The sequence below is a fragment of the Bos taurus genome, chromosome 9 (genome assembly GCF_002263795.3).
Source record: "Bos taurus isolate L1 Dominette 01449 registration number 42190680 breed Hereford chromosome 9, ARS-UCD2.0, whole genome shotgun sequence".
NCBI lineage: Eukaryota > Metazoa > Chordata > Mammalia > Artiodactyla > Bovidae > Bos > Bos taurus.
Window position 1 is genome coordinate 394941 of NC_037336.1, and position 11382 is coordinate 406322.

The 11382-nt window shown below is 40.6% G+C and overlaps 1 non-coding gene across 1 annotated transcript; it reads left to right on the plus strand.

Moving 5' to 3' along the window:
- The first annotated feature begins 1489 nt into the window (after positions 1-1489).
- Positions 1490-1561, plus strand: TRNAS-GGA (transfer RNA serine (anticodon GGA)). The gene has a single exon. It is a non-coding gene; the product is annotated as a tRNA-Ser (tRNA).
- Positions 1562-11382: the final 9821 nt, after the last annotated feature.

Genomic DNA, 11382 nt, shown 5'->3' on the forward strand with positions numbered 1-11382 from the left:
TCCGGAAGTTAGTGATGGACAGGGAGGCCTGGAGTGCTGCAATTCGTGGGATTGCAAAGAGTCAGACACGACTGAGCAAATGAACTGACCTGACTCTCACCCCCATCAGTGTATCTCATCCTCTAGCCTTTGGCAACAGAGCACCCACCCCTTGTGGCTTACCTCTACATTTTGTTTATTTTCTATCTGCTCTCACTGGAATAAAAGCTCTATGAAAGCAGATCTAGGGTCAGTCTTGTTCTCTGATTTTTACCCACACAATCTGGCAAGTATTAGGCACCCAATAGAGGTTTGCTGCAGAAATGACCAAAACCCAAATCCCCATTCCAAAAATAACAGCTTAAAGTTGGTTGAAAAAGCATAAAACAGTGGAGCAATGTATCCTTGCAGTTTTCCCCCACTTCTACTGGTCTGATAATGAGATAACTGCTCACTTACAAGACTTAATGGCGGAGGGGGGTTGGGCAGCAAATGAAGGAAAACAGGAATTAATCAGGGACTTTATATGAAACTCTTCCCACATGAAAAGTGGTTGTTTTGGACTGAGTAACACTGATAAGATTGTTTGGCAGCCTGATGTAGAAAGTAATCTATATAGTAGCAGTATACCATGGTACTTACATGAGTTTACACTGAGTTTACATTAATATGTGTATTAATTTATTGTCAGTCCCTACTGAAAACATGTGCTTTAACAAAAAATTCACATTAAATATGACATCTTTAGAATTTCTTTCCCACATCTTACATTCTTTTAAGAATTTTCTTTTTAAAGTGAAAAAGGCAAGTGCCTTGCTTTGTTCACACATTGTTTCTGGGATCTGTCTTGTGACATCCAAGGTAAATCAGTTCTAGTTTGCTTGATTAGTTAGTGACCTGTCCACACCCTGTGTATGCACAGAATTTTTCTTTAAACATCTGAATCAAAATAATGTTCACATTGATACATGGGCATGTGTACTCTTCTGATGGAAGAGAACCTTGGGAATTTGTGTAAAAACTGAACAAAGTACAAGAAAAACTAGAGCCCTCCCAGGTCCACCACTAAGCAGCCATAATACCATAGACAGGAAACGAGGTGCTGAAGTCTGGAAAATGGAAAGAAGAAGAATCCCTAATTTATGGTGTTGTGAGAATTAAGTAAACATGTCTGGCAAATTGTAATAGCTCATCATTTAGCAATCTTATCATGGGAGACTGGGATTCAATCCCTGGGTGGAGAAGATCCCCTGGAGAAGGGGATGGCTACTGTGGGGAGAGAGCAAATTGGCCAAGATGGCATGTTCATGGCAAAATGGCACGGCTCTCACCCCACATTTTGTAAATAATGACTATGTGGCAGCTGAGACCATTTACAGCACTTGTGCATGTGCGTCACAGAGGTTTATGTAACAGCTGAGATCATTCGTAGCACTGCATATGCACATCATCTTGTGTAGCTCAGTTAAGCTTCTCATTAATTGTATCTTCCCAATAATGGAATGGGACTTCCTTGGTGGCTCAGAGGTTAAAGCGTCTGCCTGGAATGCGGGAGATCCAGGTTCGATCCCTGGGTTGGGAAGATCCCCTGGAGAAGGAAATGGCAACCCACTCCAGTACTCCTCTTGCCTGGAGAATCCCATGGAAGGAGGAGCCTGGTAGGCTACAGTCCATGGGGTCGCAAAGAGTCGGACACAATTGAGCAACTTCACTTAATAATGGAGTAGTGTTTTTATTTTACTCAAAAATCACAAGTTCAATTAAAGTGCTCTTTCCCCCAGAGGAGTAGCATCCTTGATATGATAGGGGCAAAGAAGAGACAGACAACAAATTAATGTATAACTTCCTGGGATTTCTTAGGAAGGAATGATGCTAAAGCTGAAACTCCAGTACTTTGGCCACCTCGTGCGAAGAGTTGACTCATTGGAAAAGACTCTGATGTTGGTAGGGATTGGGGGCAGGAGGAGAAGGGGACGACAGAGGATGAGATGGCTGGATGGAATCACTGACTTGATGGACGTGAGTCTCAGCGAACTCCGGGAGTTGGTGATGGACAGGGAGGCCTGGCGTGGTGCGATTCATGGGGTTGCAAAGAGTCGGACATGACTGAGCGACTGATCTGATCTGATCTGATATATATATTAAATATTATTTTAATTAATTTTAATTGATATTATATTAATATTTAATCTATTGCATGTTGTATTTCATATTAAACATATACTTGAAATTATAAACAAAATGAATACAACAAAAATGCATAATTATTCATTGAGATTTATGGGCAGTTTTCTGTGATCAAAAATTCCCTGGTGGCTCAGTGGAAAAGAATCTGCCTGCCAATGCAGGAGACACCAGTTTGATCGCTAATCCAGGAGGATCCTACATGCCATAGAGCAACAAAGCCTGAGTGTCACAACTATCAATTCTGTGCTCTTGGAGCCTGGGAGCCACAACTACTGAGCCCAAGTGCTGCAGCAACTGAAACCTGCATAGCCATGCTCCCAAACAAGAGAAGCCACCACAATGAGAGGCCCTCACATCACAACTAGAGAGTAGACTTGCTTGCCGCAACTAGAGAAAAGTCTGCACAGCAATGAAGACCTAGTACAGTCAAAGATAAATAGAAATAAATTTTTAAATTAAGAATCAGGGGAACCACGTCAGGTAATGTGGTCAGGAGAGGACTCTTAGAAGAGGTGGTAATTAAAAGAGAGACCTCTAGAACCAGCTGGGCAAAGGGTGGAAAGATTACCACTCCTTGCAGAGCAATATCCTCCCTTTCCTTGCTCTGTGCTTAATAATCAGGGCAGAAACATTTATGTAGGGAATGTTGATTTCCCTGGAATTTCTGTCACACTACCCAAAAGATGAGTAACAGTAGATGTTAACCAATCATGGAGATGCTGGTCTCCTTCCCCAGTGATTGGATTTGGAGTGGGTGTAAGACTGTATACTGGCAAGAACTTAAGCAGATTTTGAGACCCTGAAGCAATATACAAATATGCTCTGTATGACTGAATCAGTTCAGTTTAGTCTCTCACTCGTGTCTGACTCTGCAACCCCATGGACTGCATCACGAAAGGCTTCCCTGTCCATCACCAACTCCCAGAGCTTGCTCAAACTCCTGTACATTGAGTCAGTGATACCATCTAACCATCTCAACACCCTTCTCCTCCTGCCTTCAATCTTTCCCACCGTCAGAGTCTTTTCTAATGAGTCATTTCTTTGCATCAGGTGGCCAAAGTATTGGAGCTTCAGCTTCACCATCAGTCCTTCCAATGAATATTAGGGACTGACTTCCTTTAGGATTGACTGGTTGGATCTCCTTGCAGTTCAAGAGACTCTCAAGAGTCTTCTCCAGCACCAAAATTCAAAAGCATGAATTCTTTGACACTCAGCTTTATGTATGGTCCAACTCTCACATCCATACATGACGACTAGAAAAACCATAGCTTTGACTATCTGGACCTTTGTCAGCAAAGTAATGTCTCTTCTTTTTAATGTGCTATCTAGGTTTGTCATAGCTTTTCTTCCAAGGAATAAAGTGTCTTTCAATTTCAGGGCTGCAGTCACCATCTACAATGATTTTGGAGCCCCAAAAAATAAAGTATGTCACTGTTTCCATTGTTTCCCTATTTACCATGAAGTGATGGGACCAGATGCCATGATCTTCATTTTTTTTGAATGTTGAGTTTTAAGCCAACATTTTTATTCTCCTATTTCACCATCATCAAGAGGCTCTTTAGTTCCTCTTCCCTTACTGCCATAGAGGTGGTAGCATCTGCATATCTGCGGTTATTGATATTTTTCCCTACAATCATGATTCCAGCTTGTGCTTCATCCAGCCTGGCATTACACAAGATGTACTCTGCATATTCATTAAATGAGCAGGGTGGTAATATACAGCCTTCATGTACTCCTTCCCCAATTCTGAACCAGTCTGTTGTTCCATGTCTGATTCTAACTTTTGCTTCTTGACCTGCATACAGGTTCCTCAGGAGGCAGGTAAGGTGGTCTGGTATGCCTATCTCTTTAAGAACTTTTGACAGTTTGTTGTGATCCACACAGTCAAAGGCTTTGGCCTAATCAATAAAGCAGAAGTAGATGTTTTTCTGGAATTCTCTTGCTTTTTTGATGATACAACTTATGTTGGCAATTTGATCTCTGGTTCCTCTGCCTTTACTAAATCCGGCTTGAACATCTGGAAGTTCATGGTTCACATACTGTTGAAGTCTGGCTTGGAGAATTTTGAGTATTACTTTGCTAGCATGTGAGATGAGAACAACTGTGTGGTAGTTTAAACATTCTTTGGCATTGCCTGTCTTTGGGATTGGAATGAAAACTGACCTTTTCCAGTCCTGTGGCCACTGTTGAGTTTTCCAAATTTGCTGGCATAGTGAGTGCAGCACTTTCACAGCATCATCTTTTACAATTTGAAATAGCTCAGCTGGATTTCCATCACCTCCACTTTGTTCATAGTGATGCTTCCCAAAGCCCACTTTCTTCCCATTCCAGGATGTCTGGCTCTAGATGAGTGATCACACTATTGTGGTTATCTGGGTCATTAAGATCTTTTTTGTATAGTTCTTCTGTGTATTCTTGCCACCTGTTCTTAATATCTTCTGCTTCTATTAGGTCCATACCATGTCTGTCCTTTATTGAGCTCATCTTTGCATGAATATTCCCTTAGTATCTCTAATTTTCTTGAAGAGATCTCTGCTGCTCCTGCTGCTACTAAGTCACTTCAGTCATGTCTGACTCTTCGCGACCCAATAGACTGCAGCCTACCAGACTCCTCCATCCATTGGATTTTCCAGGCAAGAGTACTGGAGTGGGGTGCCATCGTCTTCTCCAGAAGAGATCTTTAGTCTTTCCCATTCTATTTTTTCCTCTATTTCTTTGCACTGATCACTTAGGTAGGCTTTCTTATCTCTCCTTGCTATTCTTTGTAACTCTACGTTTAAATGGATATATCTTTTCTTTTCTCCTTTGCCTTTTGCTTCTCTTCTTTTCTCAGCTATTTGTAAGGCCTCTTCAGAGAACCATTTTGCCTTTCTTTTTCTTGAGGGTGGTCTTGATCACCACCTCCTGTACAATGTCATGAAACTCCATTCATAGTTCTTCAGGCACTCTGTCTATCCAGTCTAATCCCTTGAATCTATTTGTCACTTCCACTGTATAATCATAAGGGTTTTGATTTAGGTCAAACCTGAATGGTCTAGAGGTTTTTGCTACTTCCTTCAAGTCTGAACTTTGCAATAAGGAGTTCATGATCTGAGCCACAATCAGCTCCTGGTCTTGTTTTTGCTGACTGTGTGAAGCTTCTCCATCTTCGGCTGCAAAGAATGTAATCAGTCTGATTTCAGTATTGACCATCCAGTGATGTCCATGTGTAGAGTCACCTCTTGTGCTGTTGGAAGACGGTGTTTGCTATGACCAGTGTTTTCTCTTGGCAGAACTGTTAGTCGTTGCTCTGCTTCATTTTGTACTCCAAGGCCAAACTTGCCTCTTAACTAGGTATCTTTTGAGTTTCTACTTCTGCATTCCACTCCCCTATGATGAAAAGGACATCTTTGTGTGTGTGTGTGTGTGTGTGTGTGTGTGTGTGCGTTAGTTCTAGAAAGTCTTGTAGGTCATCATAGAATCATTCAACTTCAGCTTCTTTGGCATTAGTGGTTGGGATATAGACTTGGATTACTATAATACTGAATAGTTTGCCTTGGAAATGAAGAGAGATCATTCTGGTGTTTTTGAGACTGCACCCAAGTACTGCATTTCTGACTCTTTTGTTGATTATGAGGGCTACTCCAATTTTTCTAAGGGATTCTTGCCCACAGTAGCAGATATAATGGTCATCTGAATTAAATTCACCCATTCTGGTCCATTTTAGTTCACTGATTCCTAAAATGTCTAGTTTCATTCTTGCCATCTTCTGTTTGACCATTTCCAATTTACCTTAATTCCTGGACCTAACATTTCAGGTTCATATGCAATATTGCTTTTTACAGCATTGAACTTTGCTTCTATCACCAGTTACATCCACAACTGGGTGTTGTTTTTGCTTTGTCTCCGTCTCTTCATTCTTTCTGGAGTTATTTCTCCACCAATCTCCAGTAGCATATTTGGCACCTACCAACTTGGGCAGTTCCTCTTTCAGTGTCTTATCTTTTTGCCTTTTCATACTGTTCATGGGGTTTTCAAGGCAAGAATCCTGAAGTGGTTTTCCATTCCCTTCTCCAGTGGACCACGTTTTGTCAGAATTCTTCACCATGACCCATCTGTCTTGGGTGGCCCTACATGGCATGGCTCATAGTTTTGTTGAGTTAGACAAGGCTGTTATCCATGTGATACATTTGGTTAGTTTTCTGGGATTGTGGTTTTCATTCTGTCTGCCCTCTGATGAATAAGGATAAGAGGATTGTGGAAGCTCCCTGATGGGAGGGACTGGCTCTGGGAGAATCTGGGTCTTGTTCTGATGATTGGGGCCATGCTCAGTATATCTGTAATCCAATTTTCTGTTGATGGGTGGAGCTGTGTTCCCTCTCTTTTGTTTGGCCTGAAGCCAAACTATGGTTGGGGTAATGGTGACCTCCTTCAAATGGAGTTAAGCCAGCACTGTTGTATTCAGTGCCCCTGACTATGCAGCAGGCCACTGTTGGCCTCTGCCTCCGCCAGAGACTCCTGGATACTCACAGGCAACTCTGGCTCAGTTCTGTGGGGTCACTGCCCCTTTCTCCTGGTTCCTGGGGTCCACAAAGCTTTATTTGTGCCCTCAAGGAGTCTGTTTCCCTAGTCCTATTGAAGTTCTGTAATCAAATCCCACTGGCCTCCAAAGTCAAATTCACTGGGGTTCTCAGTCCCTTCCTCAGATCCCCATGTCAGGAAATCTGTTGTGAGTCCTAGAAATTTTGCCACAGTGCAATATTTTCTTTTGTATAATTCTTCTCCAGTTTGTGATTTGTCTGCTCAGTGGCTCTATGGTGGGGCTAATGGCAACCTCCTCCAAGAGGACTTAAACCACCTGGCTTGTCTCCCAAGTCTCCTGCAGCCAGAGCCCCTGTTCCCTGGCAGGCCACTGCTGACCTGTGCCTCTTAAGGAGACACTCAAACACTCAAAAGTAGGTCTGGCTCAGTCTCTGTGGGGTCTCCAGGTCCTGGTGCACACAAGGTTTTGTTTGAGCCCTCCAAGTGTCTCTGGTGGGTATGTGCTTTTGATTCTAAATGTGATTTTGCCCCTCCTACCATCTTCTTGGGGTTTCTCCTTTGCCCTTGAATGTGGGGTATCTTTTTTTGGTGAGATCCAACATTATCAGGGCCTCCCTGATAGTTCAGTTGGTAAAGAATCTACCTGCAATTCAGGAAGCCCCAGTTCATTTCTTGGGTCCAGAAGATCTCCTGGAGAAGGGATAGGCTCCCCACTCTAGTATTCTTGGGCTTCCCTTGTGGCTCAGCTGGTAAAGAATCCTCCTGCAGTGTGGGAGACCTGGGTTCAATCTCTGGGTTGGGATGAGCCCCTGGAGAAGATAAAGGCTACCCACTCCAGTATTTTGGCCTGGAGAATTCCATGGACTGCATAATCCATAGGGTCACAAAGAGTCAGACACGACTGAGTGACTAACCATCACTTCACATCATGCTCCTGTTGATGGTTGTTCAATAGCGAGTTGCAATTTTGGAGTTCTTGCAGGAGAAGATGAGCACACGCCCTTATATTCCACCATCTTAGGAACAGAAGAATACAAAATGATGCATCCCTGATGAACGTATTGAGTCATTGGACAGCCTTGAAATCTGCTACCAGACTTCACCTAATGTGAGATAAATAAAAATATATTTTTTAGGCAATTGCTAGTTTTTTTCTGTTATTTGTATCTGAAAACATTCCTAAATACAGCAAGGTAGTGGCATAATCATATTTTTAAGATCTAGCTTAAGGGAGATCCTCTGTTTGGGGATCTTATAAGAAGATTTTAGTGCTAAAGTTAGATCACTAACTAAACATTGCAGCAAATTTTCTGTGATGAGCATAGTTTAGGTCACAAATTTCTCATGACACAGACTTAGCAGATGCAAAGGGAGACTTATCACCTTAGAATGAGAGGAAAGACTTTGGAAACCCCTCTCCTTAGATGGAGATTATCTGTTGGATAAGTGTTGACTATTCTGAGAAAAAGCAGAGTTAAGTCTTGGTATAACTGCTACATCAGACTTCATTCAGTCTTTTCTTTATGCCAACTGCTTACCTGTTAGGGAAATAATTCTCGAAGTCCTTCTGTAGTAAAAGTTATGATATTTGATGTTCTATGACTCATTTCTCTGCTGTTTTACATAATTTCTGTGAGAATGAAAATCGGATATGGGATGCAAATAAGCTTTCATTCCCATGGCCAAAAAAAAAAAAAGAAGAAGAAGAAGAATGCTTGAAGAAAAAAAAAATAATATTGTCTCTTGATAAGAAGGATGAGGACCCTTTAGGATAATGATATAGATGAAATGTGACAAGCAATCAGGACTTCACAATTTTTATTATGATATATCAAGACATACTTACCACAAAAAAGGTATCAACGTTGCTGAAACTCCAAACAGAAAAATAAATAAATCCTGAACTTCGATACCAATTAAATCCCATCAGATTAAACTCAATATACAATTCCCACTTCTGGGAGGATTTGAGTCAAATCAAGTTCCATAGCCCTGAAATTTTATGCCTCTCTACTTAATAATACAGACTTAGCCAGAAACTTTCCATAGGATTTAAATAGTGAAGAACAAGTAGTAATGAGGAAATAATACCAGCTAGAATAAGACTTAAGGTCTAATCTGTCCTTGGCAATCAATGAGTTAATCAATCTATGACAGATATTTTTTAAAATCTACTAAATGGCAGCCTTTGACTGTGTGGATCACAATAAACTGTGGAAAATTCTGAAAGAGATGGGCATACCAGACCACCTGACCTGCCTCTTGAGAAACCTATATGCAGGTCAGGAAGCAACAGTTAGAACTGGACATGGAGCAACAGACTGGTTCCAAATAGGAAAAGGAGTATGTCAAGGCAGTATATTGTCACCCTGCTTTTTTAACTTATATGCAGAGTACATCATGAGAAACGCTGTGCTGGAAGAAGCACAAGCTGAAATCAAGATTGCCGGGAGAAATATCAATAACCTCAGATATGCAGATGACACCATCCTTATGGCAGAAAGTGAAGAGGAACTAAAAAGCCTCTCAATGAAAGTGAAAGAAGAGAGTGAAAAAGTTGGCTTAAAGCTGGCATCTGGTTCCATCACTTCACGGCAGAAAAATGGGGAAACAGTGGAAACAGTGGCTGACTTTATTTTTCTAGGCTCCAAAAAGGAATTGGGGGCAGGAGGAAAAGGGGACGACAGAGGATGAGATGGCAAGATGGCATCACCAACTCGATGGATGTGCGTTTGAGTGAACTCCGGGAGTTGGTGATGGACAGGGAGGCCTGGCCTGCTGCAATTCATGGGGTCGCAGAGTTGGACAGGACGGAGTGACTGAACTGAACTGATTTACATTTCAAACTAACTAGTTTTGTATTTTAAACTATTCAATAAAACGTAAGTATTGATTGGCTTTGCTTTGAAAGCCCCAATTGTATTATAAATGCAGGGAACTTGTAGCCATGTCTCCAGAGGCAGACCATGTTTCAAGCACAGTTCCCTTCACTCTGAGGTTCTATCCGTGCTGCCAACCTCTTGGGCTGCCATCTGTCTAGATCTCATATCGGCCAGCAGGAGCTGTAACCGCGTGATTTTGAGTCATAGCCAATGGAGAGAGAAACTATCCATCCCTAAACCAATCACAGGTAAGAGGAGATTAATCAAAACTGAGCCTGGACCAGGGATCGCTACAATCACTGCTATACACTGAGAAAAGGGCAAGTACAGGCTTTGTGAAGCCAGGAGTTTATACAGTCTGGGGGTTCTCTTTAAGTGTTACAGTTTTAAAAATACAAATTTGCTAAGAAAGTGAACATTTATTTATTATTATTTTAGAATGAAAGGAATAGACTATGAATGTATATTTTATTTTTTAAATATAAATTTATTTATTTTAATTGGAGGTTAATTACTTTACAATATTGTATTGGTTTTCCAGAGTATGAATATATAAAAGATGCCAAATGCCATAGACATCACAAAATTTGAAAAGACCATAACATTTTTATAAGTTTACTTCTTAACATGTCTCTTCATACCTTTATTTACAATGTTTTGGCCACATTTTCTTGAATTGCCTCTTCATGTGATAACTGTATAGTCAATAAAGAAAACATAAAGAAATACAATTGTCTTTCCTCTAGTATATATAATTTGAAATTGTCTTCATTATTATCATTTCAAAAACTTTCTTTTGGCATCACAATTTGCTGTCAGTGTTGTCATATAAATTTTCAGGAATGTTATCAAATTTTGGTAGAACTCTATCAATTATTTTCTTCACATATGCTCATAATAGAATTTTCCACAGCTTCTGGATCCATACCTCTCAAATATAAAATCTTCTCCACTATTCACATACGACCAGCCCCAGGCACTACATGACTTTCTCACAGCTTCATACATCCTATGCCTGGGTTGGCACGGCACAATGGAAGTTGGGACTATTTCTGGAAGCCATTTCTACACCAGGGCAGCTAACTGTACATGAGAGCTGGCAAACCAGGTAAATGCATGCCATTAAATCCAAACAAAAATATTCCATATACACCATCCCATTAATTCAGTCCCAGAATTGCACCTAGGCACATCACCCAGCTGAAGTGTAACAGAGTGTAATGAGCGTATAAGACAGTGAAACAAGATCAGTCTTAGCTAACCAGAGTTAAAATGTCCCATTGATACAAATTTTACAAAAGCATATGACCATGTTAAATCGGTATTCAAGTTCCATAAAATTGTATTCTGCTTGGGAACAGGATATGGGAAAAGGTAAGATAATGCACAGTAGATTTTTTGTTATGATGGTCAAATTATGTCTATTCATTAATTAGATATTAATTTATTAATATATTACATTCCTAATGTCTATATCCTATGGCATGAGGGAGAAGGGGTAGACACAGAAATATATCATCAGGCCCTGCCTTTGAAGAACTACTGACCTGATAGGGGAATCACTGTTTATCAGCATAAATTTTCTGCTTTAAAATACTTGATAGAGTAAAATAAAAAAATAAAACATATCTTGGCATTAATAACATCTTAATTTCACATTATACACATTATTACATGAGAAAATAAAGGCTAGTGTATAGCTATTTGAAAAATAATTTGGTTGGAGAATCATACTGACATTATGCAAGGTATACTGCCCACCAAGCTATGGCATTCATTGTTTCATCATGTATACAAACTTGTTTAGCATTTC